Source organism: Rhopilema esculentum, chromosome 20 (genome assembly GCF_057945365.1).
Source record: "Rhopilema esculentum isolate cy_ngs chromosome 20, ASM5794536v1, whole genome shotgun sequence".
NCBI lineage: Eukaryota > Metazoa > Cnidaria > Scyphozoa > Rhizostomeae > Rhizostomatidae > Rhopilema > Rhopilema esculentum.
Window position 1 is genome coordinate 11,786,944 of NC_142834.1, and position 19,435 is coordinate 11,806,378.

Below are 19,435 nucleotides of genomic sequence, written 5' to 3' on the forward strand. Positions count from 1 at the left end.
GACATATATAGCTGACATATAAAGGTGACAAAAGATAGTATCAGAAGCATCACACGGTACAATTAATTGTCGTGTCTGAGGAAGCTCGTGAGCCATCCCCATTTGAATACCTGTGATGTTTACATGTTTACATAATGATAATCCCAATTCATACATTAATTCTATACGCAAATCCAGTAAAAGTATGGAAACGAAAATTGAAAGAATGGGCAAGTAGACTGGATAAACAGTGCAGGACGCCATAAAGTCCGTTGTTTGTTTTTCAAGAAAACGAATATGCAAGCATTTAGCAAGTTGAAAGTACTGTTGAAGCAGGAATGAAGAAGTCAAACAATTCCCAACCATGATAAGGCCACCTTAGCTAGAAGTAAACCTTCGGTCAAAAAAGACCCGCAGAAACGCGGCAAATGAAGGTGCTCAAACGGCTTCGAGGTTCAATTGAAAAGGAGGCGACAGAGCAACACAATTTTAACAAGACAGTGGAAAGCAGAAGATGACAAGAACTACCAGGGTATACAAGAGAAGGCACGGGGGCATTAGACCCCCATTTCAATGCAAAGCAAGACTGGAAGTCTCTGATATCAGATTCGGAAAATCTATAAACAAGAGGGCATTTCCATATATCATTGGGCATTTCGGGATGGACTGAAAGGGAGGCCAGACTCAGTATCAACCTTGAACTCTATAAAACAGTTTACAGAACGAACTCTATGGAACAATTCACATTAGCGGAATCTTATCAAAACGCTACAGCTAAATGATTCTTTACAAAGACTTGCAAACCAAACGATAATCTCCAGCAACAGCTTTTTAAGGTCTGAGAATCCTTACGATAGCCCTACATGTATCTGTTCTCTGCATAAGATACCAATCTTTTCTTTATACCATACGAGAAGATGGAAAAAGACTTATAAACCTTCACATTGCTTCTTTAATAGCCTTACCTCCGTGGTCGTACCAACCTCACACCTGTTAAATGTATTAAAACGTCGGATTATACTAAGTACTTAACAAAGTGTATTACATCAAACCCAACAAGAATTCCTATTGAAGCATTAAGAGCAATCGAGCGATGAGCTTGATAAAAAAAGGAGGTTTGTGACTCAGGACTTTCCTATCATCAGGTCTTATGCAGCTTTCTAGTGAGATTGAATTCCAGATTGCAGATAAAGGCTTCAAAGATCAAGGCACGTGAAAAAGCCGCGTTGATGAAGAATATCCATCATCATTTGTGAAAGGAGCTCTCTTGCTGTAAAAACCGTAATTATATTGAATACTGCAACAGATTTATTTGTGGGTAGTAGCTCTTAGATCTATCATTTCATCTTTAAGACACTTTAAAAGCCTTTTCAGATCTGCTTTACACTCGCCCACGTTTCTAAGACATTTGGTTAAACAAGAAGCCAAAGATTCTGACCATTTTTCCTACATTGCAATCATCTAGAGGACAAGTTGAGCACCAATTTTCAATACAACTGGAATTAATGTGTGTGTTTCTCTTGCGGAATCTAAGCTATGACAAGAACAAATTAAGAGTTGCAAGAGAAGGAGAACATAAGATTCGTTTAGAAATGCTTAAAAATCTTGTGTTCTTACCCTTACCCACTTCTTAACTGGAACAGCAGCCAAATATCACAAAACCAAACCAATTAAATTAGGCAAACAGAGATGTACACGCAAGGCTGATTCACCTCCTCTCCCCTCCCCCCCCCTTTCTTCTCAACACTACAACTGTTTCACAATCACTACAACTATCTCCAAAAAACTACGATCTGTGAGATTTTCTCTCGTCATAAAAAGTATTGTCGTAACAGTTCACTCACACATAAATATGCACCATTTCGTGCAAGATGCGATTTGGTCTGCATTTAAAGAATTCCGGAACAATGTCCAAAAAGTGTTTATTAGAAATATCATTCGTTGAAAATATATCAACATTGTACGGAATCAATGGAACCAACCTTAATCTGTGTTCGATAAAGTTTCCTTGTAATCTGAAACAGAAACCGAATTGACTTATCATTGAGACAAATATCATTGAGGTGAATAATGTTATACCCTTACTTTTTGGAATAATAATCAACTAAAAGTATTACACATAATTCACAGTTTAACTAAGTCGATTATATTCAAGTCATATTCATGTGCAACACCTTAGCTTTGGAAGCCAATGTAAACAAACCACGGAGAAGGTTTTACTATTAAATGTATCTCACTAAGAGGATGAGGAACCACGCCCTGACATCTCCTTTGAAATGGCATCTATTCAGTTATATTTTCACCTACCAACTTGGAAAACTGAAACAATTGTCAGAGCCCACGCCACCAGGGGGCCCGGGTTGCTATGCCCCCCTCCACTTTTCTGCGAAGCAGGGAATTTCAAAGCTACAATCAAAGGTGAAAGTAGCCTTGGCCCCCCATTTTCATTAGCCTTGCCCCCCCCCCCCCCCTCCACGTTCGAATTCGCGGCGTGGGCCCTGAATTGTAAGCCCAGCAAAGCTAGCTACATAATGGTCATTATTTGATCGATCAAACCTGCAAAAGGTAATTAATGCTTCTACAGCAAATCGATTTTATAATGCGTGACTGACAAAGAATAGAGATATTCTTTGAGATGGGCTTAGCCAGTTCAAGTCAAATTAATAAGTTCCTTCATAAAGAACCGTTTTGTGTATGGCATCAATGGGTTTAGCAAGTGGCTACATTTATCAGTCATCTAGTATATCAATCGCGTCTGGGAAATTAGTTTCACTGACAGGTTAAGTGCCACGCTCTTAACCTCTCTCGACAATAAGTGCTTTTGTGTCAAGCCAAACATTTCTCCAAAAAGGATTCCACGAACCTTTCTGTTGAGGTTTCAATTGATATCTTCCAACATTGGAAGTGTCTTAGGATTTTACTAGGACTCGTTAGACGGCCTTGAATAAGTTCTTTTCATTAGTAGCTGTGAAATATATTTCAGTAGGAGGAGTTACAATGAAATCACATGTAATTTTTCATAACCTCGTTTCTTTGGTCAAGGAGGTGGCCCGAAGACATGGTTCAGTCCTCGTGCAACCATGTTTCTTGTTACGAATGTGTAAACTAGACTGGTTCCCATATTCGTCCATGATACAAGAGGTTTACCTTCCCGCTATAAATTTGCTGATTCAAGCAATTTATAAGCAGCTTTATGTTAGGTATTAAACCAGTCTGTGCAATGAAGGACGGCAAAACGGAACCTTAGCCCCCCCTCCCCTTACGGTCAATCAATATTGTAGAATTGTATTCCTGTGGGGACATATTACGTCATATTACGTCAGAGCTGAGCCGCCCATTGAATGTCGACCTGCATGTCTTGCCTGCATGCAAACGATAGAGCATTCCTCTCATCTGAGATTTATCTTAGCATATCTTATCAAAACATTTAGAAGGAGAGTATCACAGCACCTATGAGGTCAAGCATTGGCGTAGCCCTTCTAGAGTCCACATAAATCTTTTAAAAATCGATAAAAAATTTATTACACAAGAGCAGGCAGGACAATAGTTTTCTTTTCAATAATGTAAAACAGGTCTCTTGCTCTTTTCCCAGTTACCCCCCCCCCCCCGCCAAATATTTTGCTAGATTTTTATCACTTTGTTTTGCTGTCATAATGTTTTGAACTGAACCTTTTAAGCTTTATAACACAATTTTCTGCTTTCTACCATCTGCCACCATGTTGCTATGTCTAATTCTAGAAGGGACATTACAACAATGCGTGTAGCATCCTCATAGTTCTATTATGGTTAATTTCAGTTTATTTTCTGATATGAGCTTCTTGGCAACGGAAAGGGGTTAATCAACTCGTCTTCCTATGTTATCTGACTTCAAATGAATAATGGTAGAAGAATTCAGAAAGGAAGGAAAGCATATTGTATAAAAGACAGGTACAAAATAGCAATCAGTAATCTAACTAATCATAAAGTTCCAAGCGGCTTTTTGAAAGACAGGAGGTGTAGAAAAGCTAGGCGTAATGTTGTGTTGAACATTCTTCCTGGTGTCTTTAATTTCATGGCAAAATTCTACTGTTTTGGCAGCCAAAAAGTCTCCTTCAAGCTAATAAACCTTATATTACAAGAAATTATATTTTAAATGCCATATTGTATTTTTTTTACTTTAACTTGTCTTGTCTTATATAGAACTTCTTTTTACGGAAATAGATAAATGCTTCGCGGATATTTTATGCCTATGATTTTATGCGATATTTTAAGCCCCCCAGCCCCCTCTAGCGCTGCCCATGCAATCAGACAACTAAATACTCTGAATACGGTATGTTCTACGAGGTTTTCAAATCTCTCAAACTTGACAAAACAACTCCTTTTCAACAAAAAAGTTTCATCAAGATTTCTAGCGCAGATTATGAAGGTCAGTTCTAACACTTTATGGCACGCCCTCATTGAAACAACTTTAGTTGCACATATTCCAATCCAACCAAGGTTGAGAACCTGGACCACACAGCTCAGTTTAATTGCAAACAGTTTTTAAAGTTACTTGGCTCAGCGGGGTTAGGGCTCTTGACCCACGGAGAAAGAATTCTTAAAATGGTCACAGGGAAGAAACTGTTGCCTATCGATGTGTTTTTAATAATAAGAGCAAGAATATAAAAAAACGAGGCTCAAAATTTAAAGAAATCTTTTAATTGTACGAAAAAAGAACAACTTTAGAGAGAAAGCTTACTGCCCAAAATATGCCTTTTATAAACAACTTCTTTTGGTTTACTATCAACAATGGCATGACTTGACATTCCAGAAGACTAGGGGGGTCTTGGATTGTCAGTACCTGAGCAACTCCCCCTCCCCCTTCCCCCTTCCCACCTTGAGCACAATAAATAGCGACGGCCCTGGTACACCAGGACTTTCTCGCTCTGGGCAATTCTGGAATCTATCAATGCAAACGGAGTATTACAGTAATGCTAACTCGCTCAAATAAAAAAGCCTTTAGTTGACTTTGTACCTAGTTAGATAAAAGCAATCCGACATCCAGAGCCTGCAAAGTATAAGCTGATAAAGTACAGGGTTTGAATTTTTAATCCCAAAAAATTGAGAGACTTCCAAAAAATTTGGAGAATAATGACTTGCTAACACAATGAAGTGTACAATTTCTAGGTCTTACTTAATATAGATAGGTTGAAACAGAAACGACGTGAAACGAGGATACATTTTCGCACAGTATCAATCACTGCGTATGAATAAGGATTCTTGGGAGATGATACGGGTTTAAAAATGTGAATCAAGTTAAAACGTATAAAGAGTTAGGGACTTTGCAGCATTTTCTCTTTAATACTGTTTATATTAAAAACTTTCATTGACAAACTTTCCGAGCTGTAAAACAGATTTTTCAATCCACACAAAATATTCATACTCGTAAGCCTACGATCAGGCATGTTTCGTCATCAGGCGTGTTTCTGTACGTATTCATTCTGGACATGTCGCTTAAGCACTACGATGAAAAGATTCATGGCGGTTTCTTCTATAGAACAAATTCGCTGGAAGTAATGCTCAAGATCTGTCTGTTGTTTTACCGTAGCAATGTACTCATATTCAGATTCCAAACACATGAAAAGAAGATACAGCGAAAAACAACGATTTAAATGCAACGTTGTTTTTTAAAGCATAGAAGAGCCTTATCTTGCACATCCTTCTGTTTTTATCTAAAACACATCACAAGAAAAAGCAGTCGACACTGGAATAACAATATACGAGAAAAATGGAACTACAGTCAAGAGTAAACATAATGATAATTATAGTTGCGTAACGCAAAGGGAGGTGGAAGATGAAACTTGTGAAATTGATAAACTTGTTATCTTAAGCGTCTCAGACTATTTTATGATAGGTGTCCGATGATAGACAGAAAAATAATTGTTTATATTGTATCAGCAAATTTGTTATTATTGAAAAATTTGTCCTTTATATGTCTTCAATTCAGAAACTCACCACTTCTAAGAGGGGGGGGGGGATTCTCTCTCTTCTTACCCTCTCTCTAGACTCTGCATTCAACGTTCTCTCTCTATTTTTCAAAGATCAGCCAAGATGAAAGAAGCATTAAGAGCAATGGTGCATTTATGCTAAATAATGTTGTGAAGGTCTACCAAAAAATATTTTTACGATCCCTGACACTATGTGAAACGTTAATAAATCGGAATGACGATACACGAATTAAGACAACCCAATTAAACGCAGAAGAAGCTGCAACAAATCAGATTAACAATACCTGCAGTGTATTAAACAGGCATCGGATTGATACCCCAGTAAGATAAGTATCCTTATGGGATCCTTATAACAGTGCAAAGGCACTAAAGGAAAATTTGCTTCGCGGCTACCTTTGTACAATAATTGGTTTTACATTCAAGCCTCCTTAAAATACTAACCTACAAAACTCTTTTAAATCCTATAGAAATCAACGTAATTAGCATGTCAGTTCGAAATTCGGAAAAATGCAAGTTGGAATGCTTTGTGTGTGTGTGTGTATCATTAATGAAGGACGCATGCAGATCTGAGGCCATTTTTGCGATCATGTCACGAAACCGTGGTTAATTGGAACATTTTGAGGCCTACTTTGATGTTAAATCCAACTTTCCAACCATAAACAAAAAGTATTTTAAGACCAAAGGAGTGGTCTATGTGACTACACTCGAATTTGTGGCGCTCTATATGTTTCCTCACGACCACAAAGTATTTCCTTTTGGTTTTTGCAAAGATTCAATTTTAATTTTAAGAGCATGATACCTTTATATAATTGAAGACAAATTAGATCCATCCATATATACAAACTGTGCTGTGATTTTCTTTTATGCAAAAAGAGTTGTGTCTAATAAGTTGAAATTAGGCAGATATATCAAGAATTTTGACCATGTGTAGAAATCTGACCAGATATGATGTGGCATATCCTAAGGTCCATTCAAATTTGAATAGCTAGTAATTAACAAAATACGCGGAATAGTGGAATCGTTCTGTTGTAGCATCTTTCTGTGGCTATTGCTCTTGAGTTCGAAATGTCTTCAATAAAACGCAGCTCTGTTTAAAGGTGCATACCCTTATTCATCAAATAACAAACTTGCAATCATGGCACTACTAGTAAAATATTGATGCAGAAACACTCACGTGGTAACCTTTTGTTCATAATAGCTTGCAGAGTGATTCTCTTTGAGTTTTGCGTATGAACTCCGGAAAATTCAACAAGTTTGTTGCTCAAATTTTCGACATGCTTGCTGTTGCTCTTTCAAGGCTATTCTTATCAAGCGCCTAATCTGAAAAATTCGGAATAGCAGCATAGTGTTTCGCAGTAGCTCTTCTATAATCCCCTGCGGCGAAAAATAGTAATCTTGAGATCAAACCTGACCTTGAATAAAGACATTGAGTGTGGGGAGGCAGTGAGGCCTTTTGTCATCTCTTGCTGGTAGAAGAAAAGTTAGTCAGTTGCCAGCAACTGCGATCAGACAAAAACCACTCTCAAAGGATTTATTTCTTGTACGAATAACAGCGAGATTCTGAATCTGTAGCTCATAAACTTTCTTTAAGCAAATTATACATACATTACCGGTTTAACACACAAACAACGAAATTCTAGGCAGTCTGCCTTGGTAGACTGTGTACAGGTTTGACTGAAACGATTCAATAGATTTTCGCCACAAGGTTCGTCAACGACATCGAAACAACGGCTAGTGATAGATTGGGTGCGACTTTCGCAAATCGAAACCTTTAACATATCAGACAAATCTATGGACATTGCTGCAAATTGTACGTTTGGATAGGAAAACAAAAACGTCTTCAAAACCATCCACCTCTTTACTACTTCACAAAAAAGGAATAAGATGATCTTCGGAAAGATCTTGCATTTTTTAGCACTCTTGCCACGTCATAATGGAAGATAGCAGGATCTGCAGTCCAAACAAAACGAGTTTGCTTTTTAGCTGATACATTAGCTGATTTTTATTTGAATATAGTTTATTCATGTTCAAAATCATCCGATTATCATATTGTTATAAGAATATTGCTCAGTCCGAGCTCGCATATTTGTGACTTATTTTCCTCCTCCAGTTGTCTGTTTTGCCATGTCCATAACAAAGAATGGTATGACTGACATATCTCGACTTTTCAAAAAGCGTAGTTTCTATTTGAGGATATGTGATGTTCCACCAAAACCATATCAGATTTGATAAAGTTATACTACTTTGAGAGTGTGTTCAAGCTAAAAGTAAAAATTTCTTGAGAATGCTGAGACTGGACAAATTTGTCGTATTCTTGTAAAAAGAAAAGTGTATAGACTCGATAAACAAGCACTAATCAGAAGTACAATTGTACAATAACGAGAAGGCTGCAACCAAAATTCATAAAAAATATCGAATGAATAAATAAATGAATAAATGAATGAATGAATGAATGAATGAAGGAACGAATGGATGAATGAATGAATGAATGAATGAAGAAACGAATGGATGAATGAATGAATGGATGAAAGAATGAACGAAGGGACGAATGGATGAACGAATGAATGAATGAAAAAATGAATGAACGAATGAATGAATGAATTAACGAATGAATGAATGAATGAATGAATGAATGAATGAATGAATGAATGAATAAATGAATGAATGAATGAATGAATGAATGAATGAATAAATGAATGAATGAATGAATGAATGAATGAATGAATGAATGAATGAATGAATGAATGAATAGATAAAAATTGATGAATAGGTTTAATCAAGTCATAAAATTCAAAACAAAAATTTTGATAATCACAGGACAATCACCCATGCGTATCAGTCACGAACATTTTTAAGATACTTATACCCTGTGGCCAAAAATTTACGCTAGACCTTAAATACATTTGGAATCAAAATCAAGAGAACTTATGCTATGAATTATTTTTATGACAATAATTTTAAAAAAGCAACAATATATTTCACACTTCGTCGGACAAATCAAGAGTCGTATTGGCCTAGGCGCAACTCAACATTCGAGAACATACAAATTGGAAAACATGTTGTACAACCTTGTTCTATAATGAAAACGATCAGACACACAACCAACCTTTAAGCACTTACTTACTTGCGCATGAATTTCAAGTAAATCAGGATGTTGTAACAGCTCAGTTGTTTCTGCTACTCGTGCTCTTACGTTCGATATTTGATACACATCTCGACCTTGGTTATTTCACTACCCAAAAACATATGTTCAAATTCATAAAACAGAATCCTTGCCTGCACCTCATTCACCCAAATTCAATTATTGCATTGATAATATAATAGTATGTACGTCTAAATCGATTTTTCACATGGCGCTTAGAGGTGAGCGTAAATAATGCATCCGGCTTTATTGCCACAAGTACAGGCATCGCAATACCATGTCTTTGATACAAAGAACAACTTCTGCTAATATTGAATAATATGCATTACTTTAAGGCGCAATCGTGGCCGGCTTAAAGTGTTTATCATCCGTATAAACTTTGTCAGCCAAAGAAAATCTCGTTAAATGGCATTCAATAAATGCAGTAATGATTTTTATTGATAGCAGATCAATGATTCGTGGGTCCATTGCCTTTTAAAGAGAAAAACTGAAGGCTGTTTACATGAAAAGATTCCAGCCCAGGCACTAATGCAAAATCTCAACACGTGCTGAACTCAGCACGGCATTTCACCCCATCCCAGGATTGCCATACGGACTGAGACTGGCATTCAAATGATAAAATCTTCTAGCACGGGACGTGTTGAAATTGAAGCAATTAATTGATCGACATCTGGTTTCTGTATTTCTTAAATTATCAACGAGAAATTAGGCAATTTATACATATAGCGGCATCTAATGTGAGATCGATTCCGACATCTAATGTGAGACAAACTTATTACTGACTATTGTAATTCTGTTGAATTGTAAGCACCATCTGCAGTCGGGACCAGATGACTATATGTCCTTCCCCATTGCATGGTGCAAATAAAGTAAGTTGTTTTTCTCTTTAGGTTTTGATTGGTAAAAAAAAACATATAGCGGGACCTGATCACAACCGTGTTGAGATTTTTCATGTAGACCCCGAGCGAATCAAGCGACGGGTTTAGCAAGCCCGTGTTGAACTCAGCCCGGGCTGAAATTTCTATTATATATGGCCTCAAAGAAGGACTAGAATGCTTTCTATCGAACACAAACCAATAGAAAGGAGAATTTGTGATCTTTGAAGAAGCAGCAAGATGATTAAGGATGAGGAAGGGTGCTAGAGAGATTCCTGTGGAGAGTTGTTCCCTTCGATGCATAGAAACACTTTCAAGTATACGTTTCGATTTTTGTCTCAATCAGTAACGATTAGAGGTCTGTGAAATGGCATTATGTCTGCTTAACATTGATCATTCTGGTGATTTTTCCGATAAGATGGATTGCCATAAACAAAAGCAAAGAATGTATTTGAATTCAAAAGTTAAAGCAGTAGCTGAAATCATAGTATTTTTCGATATTTCAAACCTTTTAGCAGGGCCTCCGACGAAGGGGGGCCGGGGACCTTGCTCCCCATCCCACTTTTTTGCAAAACAATAGAGTTTTGGGTGTTAAGCTTTCCTTCAAAATCTTTTGTTATGGGTGTTAAATTTTTTCTTGGACCCCCCCCCCCCCCACTTTTCAACCTTTGTCGGAGCCCATGTTTAGTTGATCCTACGTGAATTTTTAACACTGTTTGAATGCGTAAACTTGGGTGGCAGAGTGTAAAAGGAAAGTGTGTGGTGTGGAGAGACAGCGTGTTAAGGGGCAACATGAAGATAGTAAGCCTGTGGAGAGGCAACGTGTAGAGGCAACGTTTAGAGAGGCCGCTTGTAAAAAGGCATCGTGTAAAGAGGCAGCGTGTAAAGAGGCAGCGTGTAAAGAGGCAGCGTGTAAAGAGGCAGCGTGTAAAGAGGCAGCGTGTAAAGAGGCAGCGTGTAAAGAGGCAGCGTGTAAAGAGGCAGCGTGTAAAGAGGCAGCGTGTAAAGAGGCAGCGTGTAAAGAGGCAGCGTGTAATGAGGCAACGTGTAAAGAGGCAGCGTGTAGAATCTTTGAGAAAAAATAAGTTTACAAGTGATTCCAATTATGCTTTACATACAGCTAATTAAAATAAAGTAAAAGCTTATATCTCACACTTTTACTTCATTGATAGTATCACTTTTACAGAAATTTTATTATCTTTCCTGTCCCTGATTTGGCAAAGCATGCTTGAAAATACTTGTATCAGTCAGATTCTGCTCATGATCATTGATATCTTGAAAAAGAATCCGCTTCGTTCAGAAAAAAGGACGCCACGCTATAAATTGACTTGAGAACAAAAGGCATAGCATAAATTAAAGAAATAGAACATATGTAAAGGATAAAATCTGTGTGCGTGGGTAGAATCTTTCGAACTTAGAAAGTAGGCCTAATGGTTCAAAATCGCAATAGTTGTTGAACAGGGCGGTTTTTATGTTTTCTTTGCTTGAAACGGTTTGGATACATTGCTGTGTTTGTTAAGGAGATGAATCATGCCCGTCTTTCTCACATGCACTAGCCCCCGTTTCAGGGTCATTGCACATGCGCATAACTTGAAGCCCTGGTGGGGAGTTGTGTGGTCCCAGATAGAACAGCTGTGAATACTGTTATTAATGCGCATGTGCTATGACCCTGCAACACTGATTGGTCTAAGACAGTATTGTTTTGAAACAAAGGACTGAAGGTTTCATCTCCCGATCAAGTACTGTAACACTCAAGTTCTTACAAAAACGATCATTCAAACTCCACTTCAAGCTCTTACAAAAAATAATCACGAAGAGTGTTCACTTCACTTTCTAATGGAAATTTTTCAACAAACTTGAAACCACAAAGATGAAATCTTTAAATTGACCTGCGTTCAGATAAAAATTAAAAAAATTAAATTAAAACTGAAAATGTTAAAAAAGTATCCTTTCTCAATGGTTTGAAAATTAGCATGATCTATTACAATTAGATCAAGAAACGTAGATGATTACCTTGGGTTACTGACAACTTTGCAGCCTTTATGGAATACTAGCAGCATGCATCGCTAACGAAAGTCTTTTATGAGGAGGTTCTGTGACGCGGACTAGGTGCCTCAGACCCAAAGCTGGAGATTGACTCGCCCATCTCGTCAACCTGCTTCAAAATGCCATTGTTTCTGTTTGTTTTATACCGTTGTGTAATAAATTCTTTGAAAGCCATTTCTCTAATCAGAATTGTCAAAATATTCTGATTTTTATCTATATTTACCAAACATCACACAATTTCCACAAAAACCAAGGCCCAGCCTTATAAGATTAGATCTTATGGGAACAGGGGAAGCGAAGCAATGATACCCGTGGCAAAATATTCTCACGGAAGATAATTTTACCATAATTGTTTGTTTACCAACATGTAAACAACCTGAAGATTATGTCTGAACATAGTAGCTTAATGAGACAAAATAAAGAAAAATAGAACATGATGGGTTTGCATAAATCTATTTGTAAAGTTCCTGGTTGCAGACATATTCATACCTTTGATGGACATAAAACTTAAACATTTATACTTCAAATTTAGTCAAATACTGAAAAATTAGGGAGCAACCGTACCCTAATCTGGCGCACCCTTAACTCCTAAAAATAACAAATAAGCGAGAAATAACGCTACATTATAGAGGCAACGTCTTTTACTTCAAAGTAAAGGACAATAGATTTATGATTCTTCTTCGATTAAAGATCTACCTTGCTTATAACTGTTAGGCCAAGACCCCCTCCCTTGCCCTTACCGCAGTTCCGTGTCATAACGTTGTAGGATTGCACTAAGCCAACTGTTGCAAAATGTTATCACAAATTTCGTTACGCTTTTTTAACTTTCCTTTTAAATGAAAAATCTGATATTCATATCTTAGGCGACGCTTTACGTGAAAGGCGTGGCCTAACCTGAAAGGAAAATTATCGATCGCTACCCAGGACCTCTGCTTTGTAATTTCGTGAAACATTATACACAACATTTCTGCAAATTTTGAACAAAATAAATAATCGTAAATTAAGGCATGAAAGTCATAACTCGAACAGATTAAAATCAAGTTTAAGATGGACAAAAACCTTTATCTGCAATAAAAGTAATAGCACTGCTTTACTTCAACATATCGATATGTTTCCTTCAGTATGTAAAAAACAATTTTTTTGCTACACCCAGTAGCGCAAAGAACCAAGATGAGGCCTTTGTTGTTTGGTGACCTTTTGGACATATAAAGAATGTTCTTTAGAAGCCTTTTAGGTACTCTAAGACTATTTGCTCAAACCTCTCAATTATTCCAATTAGCCATTGGCAACACCAGACATTGGCCCTTTTGCTTGCTAGCTACTTTTCAACAATGATGCCAGACCGACTCTCTGAGTACAAAACTTGGATTATGCAATCCATATGTTGTGCAGTGTAGAAATCGGGTTGTGAAACTTTGGATAGTCATCCTTTTACAAAAACGGAAGACAACTTCATTAGGGCTCTGTCAAAATTTTCGTCAAATGATTACCATAGTTCGCTATACAACTTCATAGTCCTTTTTGACAATTATCAGACGTTTAAAAATCTGGGTATTTATCGGACGAAAAAAAACCTTAGAATGAATGCTCCATCCCTTTTACTGCAATCTTGCACACTCTTGGAATTAAAGATAAAATCTGATAAAATATGTTGCATTACTCACAGCAAATATGATCGAGTCTGTCTGATATTCACCGATGCACAGCAGTCCCATCCAATCTGCAGCCGTACACTTCAGCGAATGGCTGAAAGTAGAGCAGAGCAAACTACAAGAAAGAGAAATGCGATTGTGGTTTCAAATCGTTTCACTTATTTGAGCTGGTGGGTTGTCTGGATGGTCTGCCAGGATCCTTAAAAATTTCTTTTGTTTCTTTGTCGTAATCACAGATAGTAATTCACAGATTAACTTCCAGATATGTGTTGAAGTTGAAACTAGAAGCTAGTTGATACAACTAAAAGCTAGTTGATACAATGATGATGGGAAAATTTGCTTAACAACTTTGCAGTCATCCTATCCTAAATCATGAGGATAGATCAAGTGGAAGCGTAAGCTCTGAATAAACTGACAACCATAGCAAGAGGCACTTTGGTCACGAGCGAATGTTGCTAGTCCCCAATTTACAGGCAAGGAACCAAGCAAAAATTAATTTCTAAAAGATATTAATAAGATAGTATGACTTCTATCTAGAATCTTTCTTTTATTTTTTGCCTTTAATTCATTCCTTCTTCATACTCCTATATTAATATGAAATGTTAATTATAAGTCAATTACCTTTTTTAAGCCTATTAGAAAAGACTAAAAGAAGCACCAGCAAAATTTAAGCAGAATTCAAAATTCATAAGGTGTATAAAAACCATAATTTAAAACATCCTGTAAAAATTGTAAACCATTCTGCTTGGAGCTTCATTCTACCTACTTCTAACACTAAGTAAATGTCTGGGACTAAATTGTCTTTCTTTCTTTCCCAACTTCCTACAAGTTCTTTTCTCTTAAATAGCACAGTTTTCTCCGTTTCACAGAGCTAGGCTACGCTTGCTGGAGGTGGTATGGTAATTGAAGATAGAATCGGCCTTGCCTATCTCAGAGAGACTGCATATAAAAATTCTTTTGGGATATTTAGAATAATTTTGCTATTATCTTTATCATAGAGGCATAGAGATAATGTCTTTATCGACATAAGAGGGCGGGCAAATTTCACCTTCAACGGCTTAAAGAAACTGATTATTTGCCTAATGTCAAAATGCTACTTTCTTTTCTTTATTCCAAAAGGATTTATACGTAAATGTTTTACTATGCTTATAGTTACTCCAGCGATATCGAATGGAGCAAAAGCAGTCCATTACGCACTATTTACTCAGCTTTAAAATCTGTCCAGAAAAGTATTTATTTGGCAAAACGTAGAATTGAAAAACAAGATCAAAACAAGACGAGTGTCCTAACTTTTTTGTCAGCACCTCTGACAATCTGGACAACTTTCAAAAACTTATTTAACATAATACATAACAACTTGCTCTTATATATTTGATTTGTTTTCAAAAAGGTAAGAAAACTTTTAAAGAACCAAACAGACAGACTTTGGAGGGTATTGCAGTAAAGGAAAGTGAGACAGGGCATTTTTCGCAGAAAATGTAAAAATGGCAAACAGAGAAGGTGTGAAGAAACTTGAATTAACATGGGTTCGTTGAACTTGGTGAATTCAAAATGGAGATTCACAAGAAATAATTTCAAAAATAGGCTATAAAACAATTCAAAATAAAGAGAAACAACAAAGGGGAGATATCTTGTTATTAACAGGGTTGAGAATTAAGCAAGTCTTTGAAAACATCTTCCCACGACCTTTACTGAAAGCTGCATGTATCACATTTTACTGAATCACCCAAAAAATCTATCTCCTTTTAACCGTATTATTTTCAAGTATACACAACCACTTCATGACATGATAAAACTCATTAAAATATCCCATTTCTTGCCTCATTTGCAGTTTTGAAGAAAAAGTTATGAAGGCCTGATTTTTTGGGAATCAACCTTTCATCACTGCTGTCTTTGGTTTAAGGCTTCTAATGGGTTGAGAACGCTGCTTCAAAAACGTGACAATTACAGATGATCTGAAAATTTGATAAACGTGTTTTAAGGCCTTGTGCTGAGGCCACTTGGGTCGCATTCTTTCACTGGGTGTTAATAGTTATTAATTCGCTGATTATAACATATTCTCTATTTTTGGGCATAACTGAAAAACAAGTAGCAATATTACATAGAAAATCTGTTTCTCCTATTGACATTTAAATTAACATGAGAAATACTGATAGGGCCTTGTGATAAAAAAGGAATAGGTATGACCAATCTATATCGACGAAAGTCTCTAAAAAGTTCATTAATTCGTTATTCGTTAAAAAGTTCATTAAAAAGTTATTAATTCGATAATTATTTTGTTTGTAATTAAAGTAGTTACTATTTATGTATTTGAATAATGGTTGACGATTTTAGTGGAATGTATTCCAATGCATCAAAGTTTAGCGATTGGATTGGATGCCAAATTCCAATGAATGTCTCACAAAATTAAACGCTATAAATATCCACCCTTAAAAGCGTTTTGGCATGGGTGCAATACTTTTTGCTTGCGTTTAAACATTAACGTGAATTCTTCCTAGATCTTTCTGGCAGATTTTTTATAAAAGTGGAAATGACACCCCCTTTGGTTATTCAGCATTTTAAACATTATCCCATCCCTCTTGTCTCTAAACTTCTTTTATAAGAACATACTTCATAAACACATCCTGGCCCGGTTTGCCAAAAAAGTAAGAACACGCTCAGCCTCGAGATAAAAAAGTTATTAGAAGAAAAATGATGCGTTTTGAAAATTCAGTCTCATGTTAACAAAACAGAGCAGATTTTATCAGCTAATCAAACGTATAACTTAGAATATCATGGACAACAGTTGCTAAGTGGTACACCACCAGAGGACAACACCAGAGACTCATATTGTCCGAAAAATAAGAACATTGAGCCACGACAAAACAATCTGGTTCTCATAAAGAAGATGTCATCGACACGACGTCACGTTTGTTATGGAGAGTTAACTATTATGGAATTGATAAGAAGAGTCTTTAAGATAAGTACAAGAAGATGGCTAGAATGGGTTATGGCAGACGCATAGATGCATGCAAGGTTCTATTGTGCATCCATCCAGTTTGTTTCTTCATTTCTTGGCTCCATGACAAACCTAATATCATCTGCAGAGTCATAGAATTCACATAGGTTATTAGTACATATTAAAAGTTCCTCATTTACACTAGTTTCATGGGAAAGGAATCCAAATACAAAGACCCATTTACATTCTATTTTCTTGATAGTGTTTTAAGGTGGCCTTCCACTAACATGCTTCAATCTTTAAACCCACAAATAAGTGTAATCCTCCTTAAGACGTCTTCTTAAGGTGGTCTCTTTCTTGTCTGGAAATTTTGCAATTCAAAGTATTAACAAAGCACTTTCTCCAATTTATTTAATAGTTACCTGAACATATTGATTTGGTAGGCTTACACATATTTTTTCTCAAAAGATTCATAATGCTTTTAAGCACCACCCTGAAGTCCAATTTCGAAATATCTCTGTGACCTTAGTCATCTTTTTCTACTTTTGACAAATTGCTAAGTCGATTTCAATTAAATATTGTTAGAAAACGTATTGATATCATTAGAACGTTCAGAAGCCAACAAGTTAATTGGTTTTCTATATTTATAAGCTGTGGGAACATCTTTGAATTGATTCCTAAGAAAACTTTGTTTTAAGGCACAAATCACTTCGACTTCTATTATCGACATTTAAGCGCCTCTCGCAGAAAAGCAAATTGAACCATGTGTGGCAAAATAAACGACCTGGTAGACTAATGAGACGGATATGGAAGGGTGAAACAAATTTTAAAACTTAGGCCACCTCAAAAGCCATTCTGGTGCTGGCAATCATTTACATGTACAAGGTATCTAAGCCCCAAGGGCAACTAATCTACTAAACAAATCTTGGTATTGAACATAGAACAGCATATTGCAATTTTTATATGAGAAAACTGATCATTTTTAGCGAGGAGCAATTCACTTTTGCAGAAAGCGTACAATTTCAACGAAAGCAAAAGGATTTCCAGGGATTTTCTGATACAACAACAGGATGTACGATATTTTCCACCAAAGATGTACGATAATTTCCACCAAAGATGTACGATTTTCATTGAATGATTTTCCCCTCGACTTTTGGCATGTGCACAATACTTTTGCAAAAGTCGTACCAAACTAGGGCGTGGAGAGAAGGTATTCACCGTTAAGACAAAGATAAAGATGACTCTGTTCCTCATTCTGCTTACGTCAGACAATTTAACCAGCAAACTAGCAATTTTAAAGCCAAACTAATGAAAAACTACGAACTGTGGCACTGTTTGAGTGAATGGATTTCCAGGAAATAAAATTACAAAAAGAAAGATAAAATCAAAGAGATCTTATTCAACATGCTTTTAATTCAAATAAAATCGTCAAAGTTCAAATTTACAAACAAATATAAAAATCATAAGTTGCCTTGCTTACAAGAAACTGACTTGAAGTTTTTTAATAAAAGCCCGTATTAATCTATGGGCTGGTTATCAGGCTAGTTTTAATCAACATTCCATACAGACAGAGAATTCAATACACTCACCAAATAATCCAGAAACACCACAACCAACAACCATCGCAGTTTATCTCAAAATGCATTGGTCTGTTTGCGTTTACCGATAGTATTCGTACAGCAACAAAACATAAATTACATCCTTCCATATAAGCTGCATTTATCAAGCAATGTTCCTCGTTAGGAGACAAGATGATCATTTTTTGGCTGCTCAAAGAGGGTAGATATTACCGACTGTTTGAAGACATTAATACAACAGTTCCATGAAAAACATATAGATGTCTTTGTGAGAAAACAAAATAATTAATGAATTTCTCGGAAAATTGGTAAGAATTAATCCGACATAATGAACCGCAAGTGTTTAAGAAAGCTTGGTTACAAATCTCAGGGTGGTCTGGCCCTGTATTTTTGTTGCTTAGAAAGAGAAGTCGCGAAGAACTTGCTGTGGAAAAAAACGAAGGAGCTAACGTGCACTCGGAAAGGAGCAATCATCACAATTTAGACTTGCCGAGGAGTAAAAGAAACAACAAGGATGATTGGCGAATGTACTGATTGAATAAAGATAACAGGGAATCTAGTGTTAAATCCATGCAGACAGACAACTCCTTTCAGCATGAGCAAATAAAACCGTTAATTTCACTTACAAGAGCATAAGAAGTTAAGACTGCTTCTAAAGAAACTTAAAAGAAGTCTTTGTATTTGTGCTGAAGGTGGACATCAAAGTTACTACTTAGGCCAAAAGGCTTTTCCACATTCGTTGAACCAAATTTGAAGTTAAATATAAGATATTATGGAAGATTTCTAAATGCATTATTAGCTTGTCTAGTGTTTTCATTAACCAAATTGGAGACATAGGATCTTCTTAGATAGAAATAGGTGGGAAGCAAATATCTTACGTCTACTGTACTTGCTAGACGTATGATTGACCATATTAATATAAGATCCTTAAAAAGACTTTACGTATCCTATGGTACTGAAACTGTTTACGTCAAGATTACAACATTTAACATGTGAACATTTCAACAAAAGACACGATTTAAATTTGGAGTGCCACAAGGATTACATCAAGGAACGATTCTATTTTGCTATCCTTGTCAATGAGTTTTGCAATGATTGGCAAGCACCAAGCTGACGTCACTTTTTGGCATAATAATCAGATCAAAAATGGCGCCAAGCGTTACAAAGGTTCAAGCACCACAGAGCGTTGTAGCCATGAAGATAAAAAAGCCCAAAAATCGAAACTAATTGAAATTTAAATAGATTCTATAAACCTTTGTG

The 19,435-nt window shown here is 36.4% G+C and overlaps 1 protein-coding gene across 4 annotated transcripts in view; it reads right to left on the reverse strand.

The window, feature by feature from the left end:
• LOC135687712 (A disintegrin and metalloproteinase with thrombospondin motifs 6) overlaps positions 1-19,435 on the reverse strand; it is an 82,961-nt gene that overhangs the window by 48,143 nt on the left and 15,383 nt on the right. Inside the window, exons 3-4 of one of the 4 annotated variants that reach the window (XM_089114599.1) lie at positions 13,673-13,754; positions 1,962-1,994 (exon numbers count right to left, since the gene is read on the reverse strand). The gene's annotated coding sequence lies outside the window, so the exon portion shown is untranslated. Of the gene's footprint in view, positions 1-1,961; positions 1,995-7,119; positions 7,135-9,069; positions 9,241-13,672; positions 13,776-19,435 lie in introns of those variants that run through there. The other 3 variants (XM_089114598.1, XM_089114600.1, XM_089114601.1) reach the window with 3 other exon arrangements.